Genomic DNA, 20,201 nt, shown 5'->3' with positions numbered 1-20,201 from the left:
TTAACATAGCCTTGTTTGTTAGACTTCATTGTCAACTGTGTTGTGTTCCACATTACCCTAACCCCCAAAGACATATTTAGAGTCTCTGGTATGGTCGTTGTAACACAAGAAGTAATCCATAGACATTGTTTTAAAATCAGCAGTGGTATTACAGTTCCCTATAATTCACCAAGTGAAAGTCGTTCCAGAAAAAGTTACCCATGGAATATTTGGATTTGCCTTTGAGTATGGCATTAGAAAAAAATACAGATTTAAAGCAGTGTATTTATCTGACAGCAACATCTGCATCACTGTATTGTTAAAGAGAAGAGGAAGAAAAACTTGAAGATGTATAAACTTGTCCTACACAATGTAAAGTGTTTCATCTAAGTGGCCACTGGATGAGGTCTTTAATGAATTAAGCTAGAAATTAAAAGAAATATCCTAATTCTGAGATTATTTAAAGGGGGTACTCAAAAAAGAAAGCCTTTTAAGATGGGGATGTATGTCTTCTGGAAGACATTATTTAATGTTGTGTTGCTGATAGTAGGATGCAAATACAGTGACCTGGTAAGTCCCTTGCAATCTTATTTGCCTACAAATATCTCATAAAGACTTAATAAAGCAGCATGTGCTATCCATTATTTTTACATATGATTTAGGTTCACACATTTTACAAATAGATGAGGAATTTTGGAAAATATATTGGGTTTGGAACTAGAAGGCTGCATTGGAGAACTTGTGCTATTTGTCCTAGAGTATATTAACAAGATGAGGTTTATAGATTTGCACTATTTATGTGCTCCTTAATTTTTTTTTTTTTTTTTACTTTGTTACTTGTTCTCTACCAAATTTAATGCAGAAATAAAAGTTTCTAGAAGACCTAGGTTTCTGAAACTTGTGTGGAAGTATGAAGCTAGGGGAAATTGTAGTGCACCAGCTGCAATTTGTATGTCGTTGAGCACCACCAAATCCACTTGGACAGAGATTTAGGTGCCCAATGACAGAACCAGCTTCAGCTGTGGCACACATCTGTAGGAGCTTCGGCTTTTCTGCCGCTGGTGCTAAAAGAACTGCTTCATTTCCAGAGCAGTACAGGTTGGCATAGAGCACCTCTCTTGCCCTGCTATCTGTTCTTCTGACCAGAAATTCAGGTAGGAAGGTAATTGTTTTGCTTTTCCTTAAGTAAGTATGGGGAGGAGGAGGAATTGGGAATAAAAGCCATCTCAGCTGTTGTCTGATAATCAGGATGTGAATCAATTATGTAAGGTTAGGCCTGATTTGTCCCACTCCCCTGCCCTGATACACTGTATATTTTATTTTGCATGTGCTTTTTAAATCTCTTTTCAGTAAATAAGCCCTAAGAAAACTATAATGATGAGCCTTTGCTAATGGAATTGCAGAATCTCTGGGAGGAGCAGTCCTTCAGGGAATTCAGGAAAATTGGCTTAATTTACAGCATATTGTCTCCAGCAGTTTCCTGTAGTGAAAGAATGTTCAGCTTTTTTTAGCTGTCTCTGTACTCAGTGCCCAGCTTTTTTCGAGTTACTTCTGTTGTATTTCCTTATCATGCACATGCAATTTATTTGTACTGTAAATTGGGAAAGCAAGCAACAATTAAAAAAAAAATAGATTACGTGATGCTGACAATTAGCTGTCATTCATGGTATTAATCAAATAATATCCTTTAGCATTTGATTTCATTACTGGGCAGTGACTGAAGTCAAGTTTGAAGGAGGTGGGTGGTAGCAGATGTTTTCTTAGGTGGTTGGATGGCTTCACATGCCTTGGTGCTGGCTGCTGGTTTTATATCACTTGAGTCAATACCAGATTTTTGGATCAAATGTCCATCCCCTGTCCTCATGCTGAGAAGATCATTCAATCCAAAATGCTTCTAGCATTTTAACTTTTCCTTTCCCTTAGCCATGGCCTCTTGATGCCTACTCATCCATTAAATGTTTCTCTAAACAATTATACTGTAACATTCCAAAGATACTTTATGGTATGCGTGAAATTTCAGAATATATCCCCCAGAGAGTGTGGGGGGAGTGAGAGAGTATAAAGAGAGCATAATAATAAGAAAGCTACTTCTAAAATTATTAATATTTGGTTAAGGTTATCTTGTGTATAAATGGTAAGTGACTAAACCACACTTTCTAGGTATACTAATATAAGCCTGAAAATACCTGTGTATGTGTTCTGGTGCACTTGCTGTCTTTCTGGCCAGTAGTGGGGAAAAAAATAAAGATAATTTAAACTGTTCAGTAAGTGCAGAGCACAGTGACAGAGGAGAAAAATGAGCAAACAAATTAAGAGAACTAACTGATTTGATGTTAGAGAAAGTGAAAAATGGAGACTAAAACTAATCCTACAGGATATCCGAAGCTGAATTGTGCTTGAAATGTGATTGAAGTTTGATCATGCACCTCTTCTTGTACACTGGAAATTCTACTGTGCCGTATAAGTGAAAATGTCTGAGTGGTTTTAAGGTTGGATTAATTGCACAAATATTTATACAAGTAGTTTTTAAGAATTGATGCTGACTGTAAGTTACCCAGCTAAGTTAATATCCATGTCTGTTAAATCACTGCTTTAGGTCAGTTTAGTCTCACAGCCTGTGAAGCATTATGTTCAGCCTGAAGCATAATTCCATCTGACCTGCCATTTTTTCCTCCCAAAGACAAGAGACTTCTCTGCTTTCATATGGCTGCTCACTTAGAGAGCAGACTGCAAGCTTGGGTGATGTGTGAGGAGGCTCTTGCAAAAAGGAGTGGGCTCTATGGGTGATAAGATTGGACAGTCTTAATTTAGAAGCATAACAGTCTGAACAAAACATGATTATTTTGTCTGTTGTCCACAGTAATGTGTCTGTATTGCTTCCTGCTCTTTGCAGATTATCTCGAGCAATTTGTGTTGGATAAATCTGGAAGGTTTCACAGGTGATTTGTAGTTCTTATTGATAATCTCTTTGGACCACCTGATAGCAGAACACTAATTAACATGTTAGTGTTTCATAACGTGCACTTTTCCTAGCTGTTGTGGGTGCCTGTTAAATTGCACTAATAGGTTTAAAAGCGGTGCTTCTCTACTTAAGAAGTCTTCCTATATTAGAGTTTAATATTTGATACAAGTTTGTGCCACAAATCAGCATTTACAACAGATACTCAGTTTGGAAATAGATCCAGCATGTTGGTTGAGTCAAGCATGGAGCTTGTTTTTAAGGCCAGAAGGACCTGATAACATGGCTGTACCTTTTCCATAAGTTCAATACACTTGATATTGCATTGTCATCATATATCTCAATAGGCAGCTTCTTACTGGTAAAAAGCTGGTAGGAGCAGATTGCAGGGAGGATGTATTTTCCAGGTTGGCCACAGATTGAATATCTCTGGCTTAGAGCATCTGTTTTGTCTACTTGCAGACCAGAGAATTCCACCGTCATAAGCGCCAGGGTTGGTTGTCAGAACTGGAATAATAATTGAGGTGGCAGTCTGGAAGTGGATATATGTGACGTCTGTTGTCTGGTTATGTTAGTCGAGGCAAAAACTGAATAGAGGGGAGGACATTCTTAAGAATGAATAAACCATGAAAAGGCTGATCGATATTCCCCCACCCTCCCTGTATCTTTGCCACTATTAATGGCTCACTTGTATATGGTGGGGTTTTTTTGGTAAAAAGATACTCAGTGCTTTCCTGGGAATTTTTGTCACTGTTTCCTCTTCACCCATGTTACTGAAAATGTGTCATTAAGAGCGAAGTCCTGATGTTCTTCTACTGAGTGAAAGAACCAAAGCCACAAACTGGTTAAATACAGGAGATTCTACTAGTTTGTATGGGATTAGGCATATACCATAAAAAATAGAACAATTGGCTGCTTCCTTTTGTGGTTGATCCATTTTCTCCTCTGGAGGAAAATGAAACGAAGTTTCACAGGTTACTCGGTGTTTATATTTATGTTTGAAAACACATGCCAAAGGGGTTAATGGAATGCTACAAAGTTTAATGAGAAATGCCTTACCCACATCTGTGAACTCCCAGCACAATTAGAACTTCCTAGGGAGGCTTTATGGAAAGGCATCTTGGGGTCAAATATTTTTGAATTTAGAAACAGGTTTGCAGTAGTTCCGAAATGTATACAGGTTCTGCTGTGTGTGTTTGTGGCTTTGCATGAGCTTGAAGGTATACCATAGAGGAAAGAGTGTTAAATAACTAGCATTTTTCCTTTTCATATTTTGTTTGATAATTTGCATGCTTAAACAAGGCTTGAATGTGGTTCATAATACGTAGGAAAATGTAACTGGAACAGAAACATTATAGTATTGTACTCCCAAGTTGCTTTTATACTATAAGCTTGGTTTTATTCCAGAAAGTTCTTCATGAATACAGGCTTACAGCATGATGGATACTTGTATGGCAGAAAAAGCATGGTATGATTTTGGTGGATGTTGAAATTAAGCAGATAGAAAACAGTTTATCTCTGATAAACTGAGGTCATTGCTGGACTGCTCTCCATCATCTTTGCCAAGTCTTGGGAAACGGGAGAGATGTTTACAGATATCTAAAGGGTGAGTGGCAGGAGGATGGAGCCAGGCTCTTCTCAGTGACAACCAATGATAGGACAAAGGATAATGGGTTCAAACTGGAACACAAAAGGTTTACTTAATTTTGAGAAGAAACTTCTCCTCAGTAAGGGTGCCAGAGCCTGGCCCAGGCTGCCCAGGGAGGTTGTGGAGTCTCCTTCTCTGCAGACATTTCAACCCGCCTGGACACCTTCCTGTGTAACCTCATCTGGGTGTTCCTGCTCCATGGGGGGACTGCACTGGATGAGCTTTCCAGGTCGCTTCCAACCCCTGACATTCTGGGATTCTGTTAATATTTTTCTCATTTTGGACTAGTTAAGGAAGCTGAATTTTAAAATATTTACATCCACCATATCCTCTCAGAAGTATTAGTAATATATGTTATATTGTTATGTTTGAGCCTTTTTTTTTTCCTCTGTGTTAAAACAGATTGTGGTCCAGTTGAACAGCTTTTGAGTATAAGGATCCAGATTTAATAATGACAAACTGGAACAGGGGTTCTTACTCTGTACAGCCTTGGCCGAAGGGACTGTGGCTAGAAGTTCTTGAGCTGAAGTTATGCACATAAAAAAATAAGAATAATGAGCTTTTCAGAGCATTAGCTTGGATCAACTCTAGCTGTGAACAGCGTGTCTGTTTTGATAAATAAGAGATATTTGTCTATTCATTTATTCCAATGCCATGATCTTAGGGATGATCAGCATATCTAGTTCCTCTAGAAGCAGCGCCTGTGTGTGCAGCTCGCATTTTGAGAACTAGAAGGATCACATGGGAAGGAGGTGGGGCAGGCATGTGCTCTGCGGTTAGGAGGGGGCTAGTTAAGCCTGGCCTAAACGGAAACCGGAGCGGTTGCAGCGCATGGGGTGTATAACGAGGAAGGAAATGGTCTTGCATCTGGCTTGTAGTGTAACTGTTGGGCCTTTGCCACCTCGTTGGATGAGCTGGTCTCTATGATGTGGGTGGATTTAACCTTTTGTATCACTGGCAGTGGCTGCTCCACAGAGCAGGAAAAGGCAGCAGAAGTGTCAACCCAGCAGTTTTACACCCTTCATTTTGCAAACATAATCCCTTAGTGAAATTGATGCTGCTGGCAAACAAAGTATGATGGTTTAGTAATTGCTGCGAATTGTAGTGATTTTTTTTCTTTCAGAGCTACTGAAACAGAAAAAGCAAATGTTACCAGACATTTTTTATTTAGACAAATTTGAAGTATTTTCCAAGATGTACCATTCGTTTATGCTCCTGAACTTAATGTTGAATTTGTTGGAATAGATATTAAGCATACCTGTCAACATAAATGATAGGTGTTAAGAAAGTTTGTGCAACAGAAGGAATTATTATTTTCAGGCGGATACTTTCTTAGCATGCCAGAAGGACTATATTTATTTTGGATAAGTCTTTGCATACCTGTACCCTAATAATGTCAGAATGAAATAAATATGGTAATGAACATATTAATCTCAGCATTACGATTATTTTATGAAGTGGTAAAGAAAAATTAAGACAAGCACTTGCTGTTTCAAGGCTGGTTCAAATTTTCTTAAAATACTATTTGAATCTTTATCACTTTGGAGGGTTTATTCTGCCACTAAAGACAAAATACATGTGCTGTATGTAATTGAGCTTTTTAAGCTTGTAGCAAGTCTGTTTTATCTATCTGCTTAGAGATTTGATGCCAGAATATACTACTAAAAACACTTATGTGCATTGACTTTTATATGTATAAAAGTGATTTGTATCAGCATAGCTCATACTTACATCTCAGTTACGTACAACTTTTATGGAAGTGTAGTTACATCTCTACTAGAGAGCTACACTGCTGTGATTATACTAAAATATGTACAAGTCTCTGTAGCACAGCCATTTCTTACATGAAAATATTTATGCCCTGTGTAGCCTGTTGGATTGATGCTGTAGTGCCAGAGCTTTGGACTGATGGAATGTATTCTTAATGGTTTTTCATCTTCCTTGTGCTCTCTATATCTAGGGCATCTCCTTCTGTATAAGTATATAATGAGACAAAATAATATGATTGATGTGAGTTCAGATCCTAAGCAGTGACTCTTAAGATGTACATCATTTTGTTGTTGTTTGTTTGTTTTTATGTGTGTGTGGGGGGGTTGTGGGTTTAGTAGTTGTTGCTTTGTTTTCTGTTTTTTAATCAGACTGTAGCATGTAATACAAATGCTCCTTCCACAGCCACTTAGCACAAAAAAACCTTCTGCACTAGATTTACTTTGTGTGCCTGTGTTTTGATTTTTGCCCCATTTAATGTTCACATTCTTTATTCTCTTCTCTGGCTGTGACAACGTTCAGCAGCTTTCACTTACCCACTTCATTCGCAGTTTCATCTCCCCCCTCATCTCCCCATCTCCCCCCCCTCTTTCCTTGATGCTTCACAGAAGAGCCACAAGTTCACCACATACTTAATTTCCCATTCATTTTGCAAGGAGCACATTGCTTAGTAGTTTCTAATGAAGATATTTAAATGTAACCACCCATGAAGCCAGAAAGTAGGAGATTGATAATCATATTCTGGAGAGAACGCTACTGTACCCATGAAATGCTCTGTCTATTGAGTCAAGGTCTCAAGGAAAGGAGGGAACCTGGTCATCAGGTTGGCAATTGCATATGAACAGGTTATACTGTTTCTGAGAGAAACCAGACTCTGCAAGTCTACGGACCTCTGCTAAGCAGCATTGAGCTCAATGTGCTCGTACACTTTGACATGCTTCGTTTAGAGCGCTGCCAGGCCACAAAGGTAATACTGAACCCAAGCTAATGCAAAGCAATCTTACTGTCACAGCATTTACATCTGGGAAATTGCAGGGAAATTCTCAGCTTTATTATAGTAGAAGCCAGAAAGAGACATAAAAACGTCATTGCAGTGGACCCACATGTAGTGTACGCTTCAGCAAGACACTAAAAGGACAGTGTTTAGCTTTATGCTTCTTACTCTTATTTTCCTTCTGTCTATTTCCTGATTATTAAAGCTAAAGGAGAAAGGATTTATTTTTTTAAGGTCTGTCCCATATGCAGCCAAGAGGGTACCCAAGGGCAGGAGTCCGTTGAAAAAGCCTCATTACCTTATTTTCCAGTCCTGGAAGACTGTTTGAGAATTCTACTGGCAAGTACTCACTCCCCTTGTGATTTGCTCTTTAGTTATCTCTGCTTCTATTCTTCTGCTTTTAGTGGTGGTGAAGAGCAGCATCACTGATGAGCACTGCAGACAGACCAGTGCCTGTGCACCTCTGCATTTTTTTTTGTCTTTTCCTTTTTAGCCAGGTATTGTGACAATCTAAAGTCATAGTGTGGCCATGTCCCCAGAGTTTTATCCATATCTTTCATATTGGCACTCGTCTCTAAAAATAAATAAATACATAAATCTGTGATTGTGAAATGCAAATAAGTTAGAAACTGTTGGATTCAAATGCTTGACAGTCTTAGAAGCCCTGATGGCTTGCTTGAAAGAACAGGAAAGTGCTGCTAAGCTGTCCTGAAATGTGTTTCTTCTTTTAACTGAAACTCAAGTCACGTCGAATGTGTCCACTGGTATATCTGCACCCTCGCCTCTTCATGAGTGAGATGTCTGGGTTGAGGTTTGTTGTACTTGGCATGAATCAAGCAGTCGGAGGAATCACAGCTGCCTCATGTGGAGGCAGCTACTGCGGAGCCCACACCAATGGACTCTTGCTCCATTTAACTACAATATTTGAAAATGATGTAGTATCTCAACTGCCAACATTTATTTGGCCACCTGATTTTAGAAGGTAACAGCAACATTAGCTTTTTCTATCTACCCTGAGTTCCATTTCAATGGCATCTTTCAGAAGGATGTAAATCTTAACCTCTGAGCAAAACAGGCTCTCTCTCAATCTCAGTGCCAGATTACACATGTTTAAAAAGAAAAAACCAAACCCAACAACCTTTGGAGTCAGTAGGAGAGATTTTTGTGTGTGTGTGTGTGTGTGTCATAAAATTATTCATAGATCTGCAGAGCAGATGTTGACAATTACAAAGAGAACAGAGGCCGGTCTGTGGTCAGCCAGCGAGCTCCGTTTCACGTGGGTAGATCAAGGCTCAAGGCAGCAACGATTTCCTGTCGGCACGCTGGGCGTCAGCGATAGCAGCTTTCGTGGGCTGAAGCCCAGTTAAATTAGACAAAGTCACTTTTGTGAGGCCTTGGTTCTGTCTCTCGGCTGAAAGAATAATGGTACTAGAAGGCTCAGTGTTCTGGTTTGTAAGATCTGTGTCTATTGATAGAAAATTGTGGGTTAAAAACTTTTTATGGATCTTGTGTTTCTTTGCTAGATGTTTGCCTCCTCCTTTTAGAAACTGTAGAACAGCTGACCCTTTCATTTACTGCAGTAATTGCTAGTGTATTGTTTCACATTTTAATTCTTTCATTTTGAACCAATTTAAAGCACAATCCCCCCCAAATTTTAATGTATTTTTATTCAAGAACTTAAGTGGCAGCTATTTCCTGCAGGTTAAAAATGATGACTTGGTAGTCTTGTGCCTTCAGAGCAGTTTTCTTTAAAATTCCCCTGGTTGCAGGTGACCTGAGCCATCTCGTCTGTTGACAGGGCTGCTTGGCCTGTTGGTACCAATAGGCCTTTCTCAGTAGTTAAAATCATTTTAACTATAGCTCATCTTGTCTCAAACAGAATGGGGTTTTTGAAGTAATGATGATGCTGATGCCAAGTCCAGTGAATTCCCATTTTCCTCTTTGTTGATAGAGCTGTATAAATAACCATGTATTAGCGATGGAAAATTATTAACATTTTCTTCTGAAAACAAATAATTTTGATATTCAAGTTGAACAGGTGTGGGCAGTGATGGAGGCAGCATCCCTTGCCCTTTTGGAAACCATGTGAAGAGGAGATTCAACACTAATATGGTTTAGTGGAGGGAGAATAAACTTTGTGGGCTGGGTTGCTATTCAGGATCAAAAAGATGGTTTCTGGAATTGGAAACTGAGCAGTTTTTCTGATGTTCTGCCATATTTTAAATTCACTCGTGGCTTTTATAATAAATCCATGGTTACAGAATGTGAGCATGTTAATGTCAAGTGCTAATGGTTGGATCTGTCACCTTGCTGATTTGTATGGTAGAAGATGCTACTGAACACAGAGCATTGATAAATTGCAAAAGCAAAGCACAGAAGTATTTCTTAAGTGGCTGAAACAGTATCTGTAGTAAATATATGTTTTATTATTCAGAAACAATTATTTTCTGTCTGACCAAGGACATCACTTATTTCATTGTGTACTGAAAAAAGGGTCCCTGTGATAGGAATCTCCCATGTTCTGTGGGTGACTCAAATCTTAGGTTGCTTGGGCTTTTCTTCATCAAGTAGGTAATGTGAATAATTTTAGCATAAAGAGGAAGGAAGAAATTACATGCCTCAGTAGCAAGCATGTTTTGTCTAATACTTTCGTTTCAAGTTCTGTATTAAGGATAGGTGAAATCTCGAGTCCCCTTTTATAGTAGGATACCAGGTGCAAGCAGCTAGACATAGAACACAGTTCAACTTTCTCTTGAATGAAAACGATAACATAGCTGGAGTCTTAAAGGCAAACTGCTGTTGCTGTGGCAGGGCTTGTGCTAATTTGTTAGGAATAAAACATAAGTAATGCTAATATATATAAATTTTTAGTATGAAAGAGGCCGATGCATCTGCTGTGCAAATGGCAGGGCTGTGCAGCCCCATGGCACCTACCTGTGCTTTTGTGACTTGTGTCAAACCTCTTTTCAAAGCAAAAAGGTGTTGTTTGTACATTGGGCGTATGGAAACTTAACATCTGCTTCACTGACTATGCATAATTATGTGTGAGCAACTGGTAAAGGAAAGCAGCCTATCTACCTTCTGCAAAAACAGACCCTTATTCAGTTTCTGTAATTTTCTTCTAAAATGTATTTTCATTATGCCTGTCTGATTTTTGATATGCTTTACCAGAGAATTATGCCAGTGACATTTTTCCTGCTTTAGCAGGTTTGAAGCTTCTGAATCTGGGAGGAGTGGCTGACACGCCAGAAGGCTGTGCTGCCATCCAGAGACCTGGACAGGCTGGAGAGTTGGGTGGGGAAAAATTTAATGAAATATAACAAGGGCAAGTGTAGAGTCTTGAATCTGGGTAGGAACAAGCCCAGGTTCCAGTCTAAGTTGGGGAATGACCTGTTGGAGAGCAGTGTAGGGGAAAGGGACCTGGGGGGTCCTGGTAGACAGCAGGATGAGCATGAGCCAGCACTGGGCCCTTGTGGCCAGGAAGCCAATGGTACCTGGGGTGGATTAGAAGGGGGTGGTCAGTAGGTCAGAGGGGTTCTCCTGCCCCTCTACTCTGCCCTGGTGAGACCACACCTGGAATATTGTGTCCAGTTCTGGGCCGCTCAGTTCTAGAAGGACAGGGAACTGCTGGAGAGAGTCCAGCGCAGCCACCAAGATGGTGCAGGGAGTGGAGCATCTCCCGTGTGAGGAAAGGCTGAGGGAGCTGGGGCTCTGGAGCTGGAGAAGAGGAGGCTGAGGGGTGACCTCATTAATGTTTACAGATATCTAGAGGGTGAGTGTCAGGAGGATGGAGCCAGGCTCTTCTCGGTGACAACCAATGATAGCACAGGGGGTAATGGGTTCAAACTGGAACACAAGAGGTTCTGCTTAAATTTGAGAAGAATCTTCTTCTCAGTGAGGGTGCCAGAGCCTGGCCCAGGCTGCCCAGGGAGGTTGTGGAGTCTCCTTCTCTGCAGACATTCCAACCCGCCTGGACACCTTCCTGTGTAACCTCATCTGGGTGTTCCTGCTCCATGGGGGGATTGCACTGGATGAGCTTTCGAGGTTCCTTCCAATCCCTGACATTCTGTGATTCTGTGATCTTTTAAGTGGACATGTGTAGATTTTTATGGAAATTTTAATGTTCACAGCTGCTAGAAAATAAGAGAGTATGTGCCTGTGGAAGATGACAGATTGCCAAATAAGCCTACCAAGCTGAGGTCTGGAAAAAATAGGAATTTCCAAGCAGACTGGAGGTTTATCAGAGAGGAAGAAAGCAAGCCAGGCTCAGTACTTCGCACAGCTTTTTCAACAGAGAAATTTTACCCATGTGATACCATATAATAATTTGATGCCAGAAGTAATAGATAAACGTTTTTTTAAAATTTTGAATCAGTGGCATACATAAAATTGGTTTCATATGGTGAAAAGCTTCTGCTTTTTGAAACAAAATAACCAGAATTTTGGCTCATCTTGCATTTGCAAAATACTGCAGCTAAGTAACCAACAACATTTTCTGAATCATCCAGTAAACATGAGACTTCTCTGATCATAAATCTGAGGAACAGACATTTTTCCACCTTTCTAACTGCAAGAAGTTGTTTTTTATTGCTAACAACGTATGTAATAAGTCTTACGTTGCGTTGAAGGGTGCTGCTTTTAGATCCTTTCACACATTAAATAGCTGTAGTAAGTGAAAAAATATCTTCTTAGGCATAGGTAAGCAGATACTGCTTTCATATTACTGCATGTAGATCACTGGTTCTTGATTTCCATACTCAGAAATGTATAAGGAACATTCAGTAACATATGGGATGCTAGTACTCCAGAGAACGGGATGCGAGTGCCGCCAGTTCGTGTTTGGAGATATCTAATGACAAAGGGAATGCGCTCACTAGGTAGAAGTGCAACAGATGCCAAACAGCTGTGAATCATCTGTATTCTGTTATGGAAGAAGTGAGAACCTTTAAGCCCAAATTGAAGAAAGAATCTGTTTGTTTGTTTTAGCACAAAACGGATAGTTTTAACCCTTTCTCTCCACTCCTAATTGCATTTGTTTAGCCAGTCATCCTTAGATTAATAAATTGCTCTTTCAGCTGGCAGCCCCTCTTTAAGTCCTTCAGATTATGTCTCATTAGAAGTCAGTAAAAACAAAGTGTCAATTTTAAAGTAGGATTCTGTTTTGTCCCTGTTAATGTCACTTGACATTAAGTGCCCATAAGTAGCTGACCTTCACACCTACCAACATAAACAACCGCAGTAATACGCGCTGCTTGTGCACGTACACGCCACTGGCACGTTCAGTCCTTAGATATCCTGCTGCTGTTCAGTCCCCTTCATTTTCTTGATGTTCCGGCCTCTGCTGCTGCCTCTAACGTTTGCAGTCCATTTTGTCTGTTTTTTTTTCCCTCCTCTGGCAGATGATTTCTTTGCATCCCCACTTTTCCTCTGCGTCAACCACCCTCCCAGCCAGAATCCTTTGCTCCATCAATAAAGGCATCATTTGGAATATAGTTAGAAAACCAAATGCCTCTTTTTCCTTAGGCTTGGATAGTTTTCAATCAGAAAAGAATAGTTTTAAGCCTAAATACTTCTGTCTTTCTCATCAAACATGAATGGCTTTCCCCCTCACCCTGACAGCTTTTTAACGCAGTTGCAAGGTCCAGCAATCTTTTTGCCGAACTCAGCGTATTGTTTCAAGTCGAACACAGAAGTGCTCTCTGCAGACACACAGAGTGTTCTTAGCTGCTTGCTGTGAATCCCTCGGAGCATATCGCAGTTTAGTAGAATGGTTTGGGACAGCGAGACTGCTGGATGGCAGGAATGGGAGAGGGATGGCAGGAATGGGAGCTGGCTGAGGTCTTTGCTGGACCGCTCACCATCATCTTTGCCAAGTGTTGGGAAATGGGAGAGGTGCCTAAGGACTGGAGGAAAGCAAATGTCACTCCAGTCTTCAAAAAGGGCAAGAAGGAAGGGCAAGAAGGTCTCTTTAGCTTGGAGAAGAGGAGACTGAGGGGTGACCTGATTAATGTTTACAGATATCTAAAGGGTGAGTGTCAGGAGGATGGAGCCAGGCTCTTCTTGGTGACAACCAATGATAGGACAAGGGGTAATGGGTTCAAACTGGAACACAAAAGGTTCCACTTAAATTTGAGAAGAAACTTCTTCTTAGTAAGGGTGACGGACACTGGAACAGGCTGCCCAGGGGGGTTGTGGAGTCTCCCCATCTGGAGACATTCCAACCCACCTGGACGCCTTCCTGTGTAACCTCATCTGGGTGTTCCTGCTCCGGCGGGGGGATTGCACTGGATAAACTTTGGGAGGTCCCTTCCAATCCCTGACATTCTGTGATTCTGTATCTGTCATACAGTAGTCTTGCTGATGCATAACAGCTCTGTTACACATGTGTACTTGGCTTGAAACCTGTCCTTGTGCATCTGGTTTTGTTCCGTTAGATCTCTGAATCAGCATCCTTGGGTTTTGGTGATCAGAACGTAAATGGGCTTTCCCATGTTCAGAGAGTTCCAGGTTTCTTATTACATGAGTAAAATTTGAGACATCTTTCAGCTACTATGAGTAAAGTTTACTTGCGTTTTTATCCCTTTAGAAAGTACCCTGGAATAGGACATTTTGGCAGAAAAACGTTTTAAACCTAAAGGAAGTTTGTATCCTTACCTGTAAGTATTTGATCAAGTTGTTTGTCATCTGGAGCTAAATTCTTTTAAGCAGATCATAATAAAAATATAACCTAAATGAAGAATCTGTTAAAATATAACATTTTATTTTTTTCTTCAGCTTCTCCAGTTCTTTAGCTCAGTTCAGTGGGGGATGATGCTCTTGGGAGATGGAATCATACCCTTTAGCAACCCAAGAGAAGAATAGTGCTTACAATTTAATAGTTATATAAATATTCACCATCCGTCTTTATATTCTTGTTCTTTGTCTTTCTCATGTCAGATCCCTACATTTCAGTGTAAAAGAAGTGTTAGCAGACATCAGCTACATTCCATTGTGTGGTTGATTTATATTTCACATTGTGGCCAAAGTAAAGAATGAACCGAAACCAGAATCCAGTGCCATCTAGACCTTGGACGTGGTTCTCAGATTGGTGATCCACATTGCCAAAAAGAAAAAAAAAAAAAATCAAAAACTAACTTGCAATAAATTAAAAAGCTCACTCTATAATTCACTAGCTATTGTGTGATTGTACAGAATCTGGCTGGACACTTCTAGTGGGAAAAGCCAACAAGAATTTTTCCTTGTGAGATCTTTCCAAATGCTTCCTTCAGCTGCTGCTGGAACAATAAATAAACAGAAGACAATAAGAACCAAGGATAAAATGGCTGAGCTTAAATTCCTTAATTACAAGATTTATATAATCAGGTAAGCCTGTTTGCAAGAGAAGGATCATGAAAAAAATCCTTTTTAGTAAAAGTGCTGTATAATATGTATAATATTGGTTTTGGAAATAGTGAAATGTAATCTCTTACTGAGAAATGTATGTGATAAATCTTCCGAAAATAGTAAGCTACTGTACATAGGAAGAGTACAGGCTGTGCTTTCAGGGCATTTCCCAAGATAAATTTACTTCATGAATAAGGCCTTTAGTTGTTAACTGTTGAAAGGAATATAAAATAGAAGACACGTAGGGTTTTCCAAGTTGAAAACTGCATCAGGGAGTTCATTATTATGCACGCACATAAGATCAGCTGCTCTATGGTTTAGTACTTGTGTCAGCATTTTTCGTAATGTTCTTAATTCTGTCAGCTGCATAAACTGAAATCTAAAGATGTGGTGAATTTGAACACCAGAGGGAAGTGGTTCTTTTTCAGGGTCAGGTTATTTTGGTAGAGTGAACAATCAGCCTTATTCTACTAGAACCTCAGAAAAAAAGAGTTAAAAAAACCAGTATATGAACATGGTTATCAATAGTAAATGTTGGCCCCTTTTTGGCCACATTAGTAATTATGAAACAGATTAAGGATTTATTTTTGGTATTGACATCAAACCAGTTACCCTACAGCATACAGTGAATCATGACGTGTGTGCGCACAATAATTTTGTTTGACAATCGCCTGTTCCTTACTGTCCATCAGAAAATAAATACTAGCAGTTCAAAAATGGCTCAGTGACTCATTTAGGGAGGGGAAAAGAGTTTACGACTGTGTGACTTTAAGTTTGCACAGAAGTGAATGAATTTAGCTGGTTTTGTTTCTTACATTATAAAGTAGCTGTTATTTTGCTACTTTGGGCTCCAAGGAAAAAGAACAATGCTTGTGGTGTTGAAGTAAAGTACTTGTTTGTGTAATTGGGAAAAAAACAGAGTATGTTTTCAGCTCATTGCCAAACCCCCTATGTCTGGCATAAACTTTCTTAAAAATGCATTGTTTTCATTTGAAACCCATTATTCTCATCTCATAGCCTTGAATTGTTGATTTTTATCCTTCTATTCAGCTGCTATTTTTCAAGTCTATTTTTCTAATTACTTGAGTTACAGTGAGTCAAGAGATTTGGACCATTCCTCTACCCATTGGTAAATTTAGGTTCTATATAGATTCACATATTTGACCTTTACTGTGCACTTAGCTTACATGGAATGTATTTAGTCTTGGAAATAGGAACATAGACTCGGAATTGTAATTGTCCTACCCTCTCTCTTCTTTCTTCATGATCCCACCCATTTCCTTGCTGGTTCAAGGGTTTAACTGGCTTCTTAATGAGCCAATTCAGCTCTTTACAAAGAATAGAAAAAAGTTTTCCTGTTTGTTTAGTATACTGAACTACTTCATCAAGGTGTGGAGGAGCACCTGTGCTGGCACAATGGAGGGAGGAGGCAGAAGCCAGGCAGTTGTTCACTTCCATTGGGATCAGGGTTGCAGCTTACGAGCTGCTGAGCTTGTCTAAGAACTCATTGTCGCCCAGAAATCCCGACTGCCAGCAGGGCTGCCTGACACCCTCTCGCGAGCCATTGCTGGTGCTTGTCTGCTCCTGAGTGAGCCAGTTTAACTTGCTAGTCAGGTAGGAAATAAAGAGAGAGTTTTTCTTCTTGGTTAGCAGGCTGAATTGACTTGCCGAGGGTTCAGACAAACAGCAAGGGAAGTAGTGAGGAATGTGTGGCCAGGAGGCAAAGAGCAGCAGATCCTCTCTGTAACCACACTGGTGTGCACTTGGGTCTGCTCGGCCAGGCCTCCAGAGCTTGGTGTTTGTGGTGCAGTTACATAATGCAGCAGAGCTGATCTCCCAGCTCACTGGCACCCAACAGATCAGCCAAGCTCCTTCCCTCCTGGCTTCCTTTTTTTCTCATTTGGTGGTGTCCTTTTTGCCAGCTGTGGAAATTCATCATGTAGTTGAAAACTGGTGCAAGGGAGGGGCTGGGTGTTGGAGGGATGGTGGCCATGGGGAATGTGGGGTGACCTCTTCCCCTTTGGCTGTGGATCCATGCAGCTGAACTCCCGGTGTGGCACTTACAGTCAAAAGGGAGAGTGGAAACAATCTGGCAGAAGTTAGTTACTTATCCGAATTTCACTTGCCTTTGTCTTGATGTCTAATCAGACTGTCTTAGCACCCCTTCATTGCCTTAATACATTGTCTTTCTAATGTCACCAGGCCAGTCATTCTTCCCCTTTAGCATGGTTTTCAGGAGAACTTACACTTGACCGAGATGTACATCAAGTAATAGAGTAAAACAAGTTTGTTCTTACAATTATGCTCAATCATTGCAGTTTACATGAAGTATTGTCTATGCACATTGTTTTAAAGCAAAAATGATGAAGAAAATTTACTGTTTGGTTGGTGGACTTATATGACTTATGGAAAATTCTGCTTTTAGCGTGTTGCTGATGTGTGGGTGGTGCAGCTGGGTGAAGGGTAATCTCAATGTTTGAAGTATTTTCAGACGGAGACTTAAAAGTTGTATTTAAAAAAAACCCAAAAACATAAACCCACAAACACTTAAACCAAGATAGCATCCTTATTAAAAAAAAAAAAAAAAAAGGAACAAAAAGGAAAACCTGTACATTTCAGCTTCCTATTTAAACAGAAAAAGACAGCCTGGCAAAGCCGAAAGAGGGATTTAGCTGGGGAGGAGCATTGCTGGTGATGGTGATTTTTTTAACAGGCTGTTTATACAGTAAAGTACTAGAGAAAAAATTACCGGCAATTGTATATATGTTTCAGAAGGTGACAGGGGAATAGGTCTTGTATACTTAGTCTTGTATAGACAGTAACTGATAATGGGCTTTAATATCTTTTTTAAAACTTCATAGATATTTTTGTAGATGGCCAAAGCCTGTTATGTTACAATTATCTTAGTTGAGCCTCTGCTTAGATAAGAGTTTTTTCTGCAATGCCAGCTGGATTTCTCTTGCTTCACTTTCATAATCCCGTGTCTATAAGGGTGTTCCAGGAAGATCTGAGCATCCTTTTCATAAAGCAGGAGCAGCAGTATAATATATACACCGAATCTTCATGATCAGGGCAAATGTCTGCTTGAAGCTGATAGCAACTGGAGAATTTAAGGCTTTTTCACAACTGAGACGTATTAGGTAGCTAGTCATTTAATAAAGCGTTTGTACAACAGTATGTGTTGGTATCAGCCCTTTTTCAGATGTAGCTGGGGCAAATTCAGTTGAGTTTAAAATATTCTTGCACTGTGAACAAAAGCTACATGACATTTGTCTATTGAACAACTTCAAAGGGATTATCCAGACAGGCAAATGTTTTCACTTTTCCCCCCGCTTCTTTCAGTTTGAGCTGATCCTGGCTTGGTGTTAGCTGTAACTCAGAAATATTCCTATGGGTTTTGTTTCTGGTTCTGACAATCTTTAACCAGCAAGCATAAAGAAAACACCTCTGGAAGGACAGGTATCTTTATTAGTTGCTAGCAAAGATTGCTGCTGATGCAGAGGAAGTGTGTAATTTCTTGCAGAACATACATTGATCATCTCCATGTACTGAATTTTGCTAGATTTTCATGTGTAGTAATTTCATTGGTTTATTTGCAGGTCATCCAAATATATTTTGTTAACATTAATCTGTTTATTTCCTACCGGTTCCTAAGCCTCATGCTTATTTGGCATAGGAGATCTGATCTTTTTTAGGGAATCACTAGTTACATCTGGAAATTCTAGCAGTTACCGTGATTTCTGCCTTATGAAAATAAGTTAGTTTTGTTAGGGAGTGTAGAATATTTATATGTTCGATGTGCTATCCATTAGACTAGTATTCACTGATTAAAAACAAAAGTGCCTGCTTTTGAGGAGCGTCTTGGGGAGCTTGTAGAGCTAATTTGAAGTATTTGGAAAAAATGAAGAGAAGTATTTCATGTAATCTAAACTTAGTTTTAACCAACAAAATGGATTTTCAGAAAATGGAAGCTGAGCATTGAACTCTAATGAACTGAAACAATCCTTGCCTTCCTAGCCTATGGAATTTTAATTTACTTGTTTAGAAAGCAGAACGGTGATTATAGAAGCATATGTTTAGAAGTACTTTTAAATCACCAGGGCATCTAAGGAATTTGAGACACCTGTAGGCCTTGAATACTACTAATTGATATCTGTGAAGACTTTATGAAATCCACACAAAAGACAGAATTTTGAGTAGCTTAAACCTTTATTTACAACTGAATACTGACAAGAAGTTGCTGAAGCCTCTCTCCTCCCTCCAGTCTCTCCCCTTTAACCTCTGAATTACTGAACTGGAGGGAAATGTATCAATCAACGAAATGTTGCTGTAGGCTTCTAACAAGAGTTAGAGGTGCACAGCTAAGTTTCCTAGAGCTTTTCTTTCTTAGACCTCTTCAAAAATCAAAAGCAAATTGTATTTCTGCTTGCACCCGGGGTAGTACTGAGCCCAGAGTTAAAAAACAAACCAAAACAAATGTGGCTGCAGCAGATGCAGTTTTGCACCAGCAAGCACTGGGTATTTTTCAGGTCTTTGCATGTACGTATATACATGCATATGCATCATTTGATTTACACAACAAAGATATGCAAAACCAGTGGGTTTATCAGTAGTACTATGAAAATAAGTATTTATAATGTTCTCATTTGGATAGAATAGCATGCAAACAGGAATTTATGCACTAGAGGTCATAGGATCTAGGTAGAAACAACCTCAGCTTCCAGTCTAAGTTGGGGAATGACCTATTAGAGAACAGCGTAGGGGAAAGGGACCTGGGGGTCCTGGGGACAGCAGGGTGACCATGAGCCAGCACTGGGCCCTCGTGGCCAGGAAGGCCAATGGCATCCTGGGGTGGATTAGAAGGGGGGTGGTCAGTAGGTCAGAGAGGTTCTCCTGCCCCTCTACTCTGCCCTGGGGAGACCACACCTGGAATATTGTGTCCAGTTGTGGGCTGCTTAGTTCCAGCAGGACAGGGAACTGCTGGAGAGAGTCCAGCACAGGGCAACAAAATGCTGAAGGGAGTGGAGCATCTCCCGTGTGAGGAAAGGCTGAGGGAGCTGGGGCTCTGGAGCTGGAGGAGACTGAGGGGTGACCTCATTAATGTTTACAGATATCTAAAGGGTGAGTGTCAGGAGGATGGAGCCAGGCTCTTCTCGGTGACAACCAATGATAGGACAAGGGGTAATGGGTTCAAACTGGAACACAAGAGATTCCACTTAAATTTGAGAAGAAACTTCTTCTTAGTAAGGGTGACAGAACACTGGAACAGGCTGCCCAGGGAGGTTGTGGAGTCTCCTTCTCTGCAGACATTCCAACCCACCTGGACACCTTCCTGTGTAACCTCATAGAACCATAGAATGCTAGGGATTGGAAGGGACCTGGAAAGCTCATCCAGTCCAATCCCCCTGCCGGAGTAGGAACACCCAGATGAGACTACACAGGAGCGTGTGTAGCTGTGGCTCCCGGTGAGA

General features: G+C 40.3%; 1 protein-coding gene across 8 annotated transcripts in view; it reads left to right on the top strand.

The window, feature by feature from the left end:
- B3GNTL1 (UDP-GlcNAc:betaGal beta-1,3-N-acetylglucosaminyltransferase like 1) overlaps positions 1-20,201 on the top strand; it is a 97,228-nt gene that overhangs the window by 26,879 nt on the left and 50,148 nt on the right. The window lies entirely within an intron of this gene.

This window comes from Streptopelia decaocto, assembly GCF_964273445.1.
Source record: "Streptopelia decaocto genome assembly, chromosome: 16".
NCBI lineage: Eukaryota > Metazoa > Chordata > Aves > Columbiformes > Columbidae > Streptopelia > Streptopelia decaocto.
Note: the sequence above shows the minus strand (reverse complement) of the source record. Positions and strands in the feature narration are given on the sequence as shown.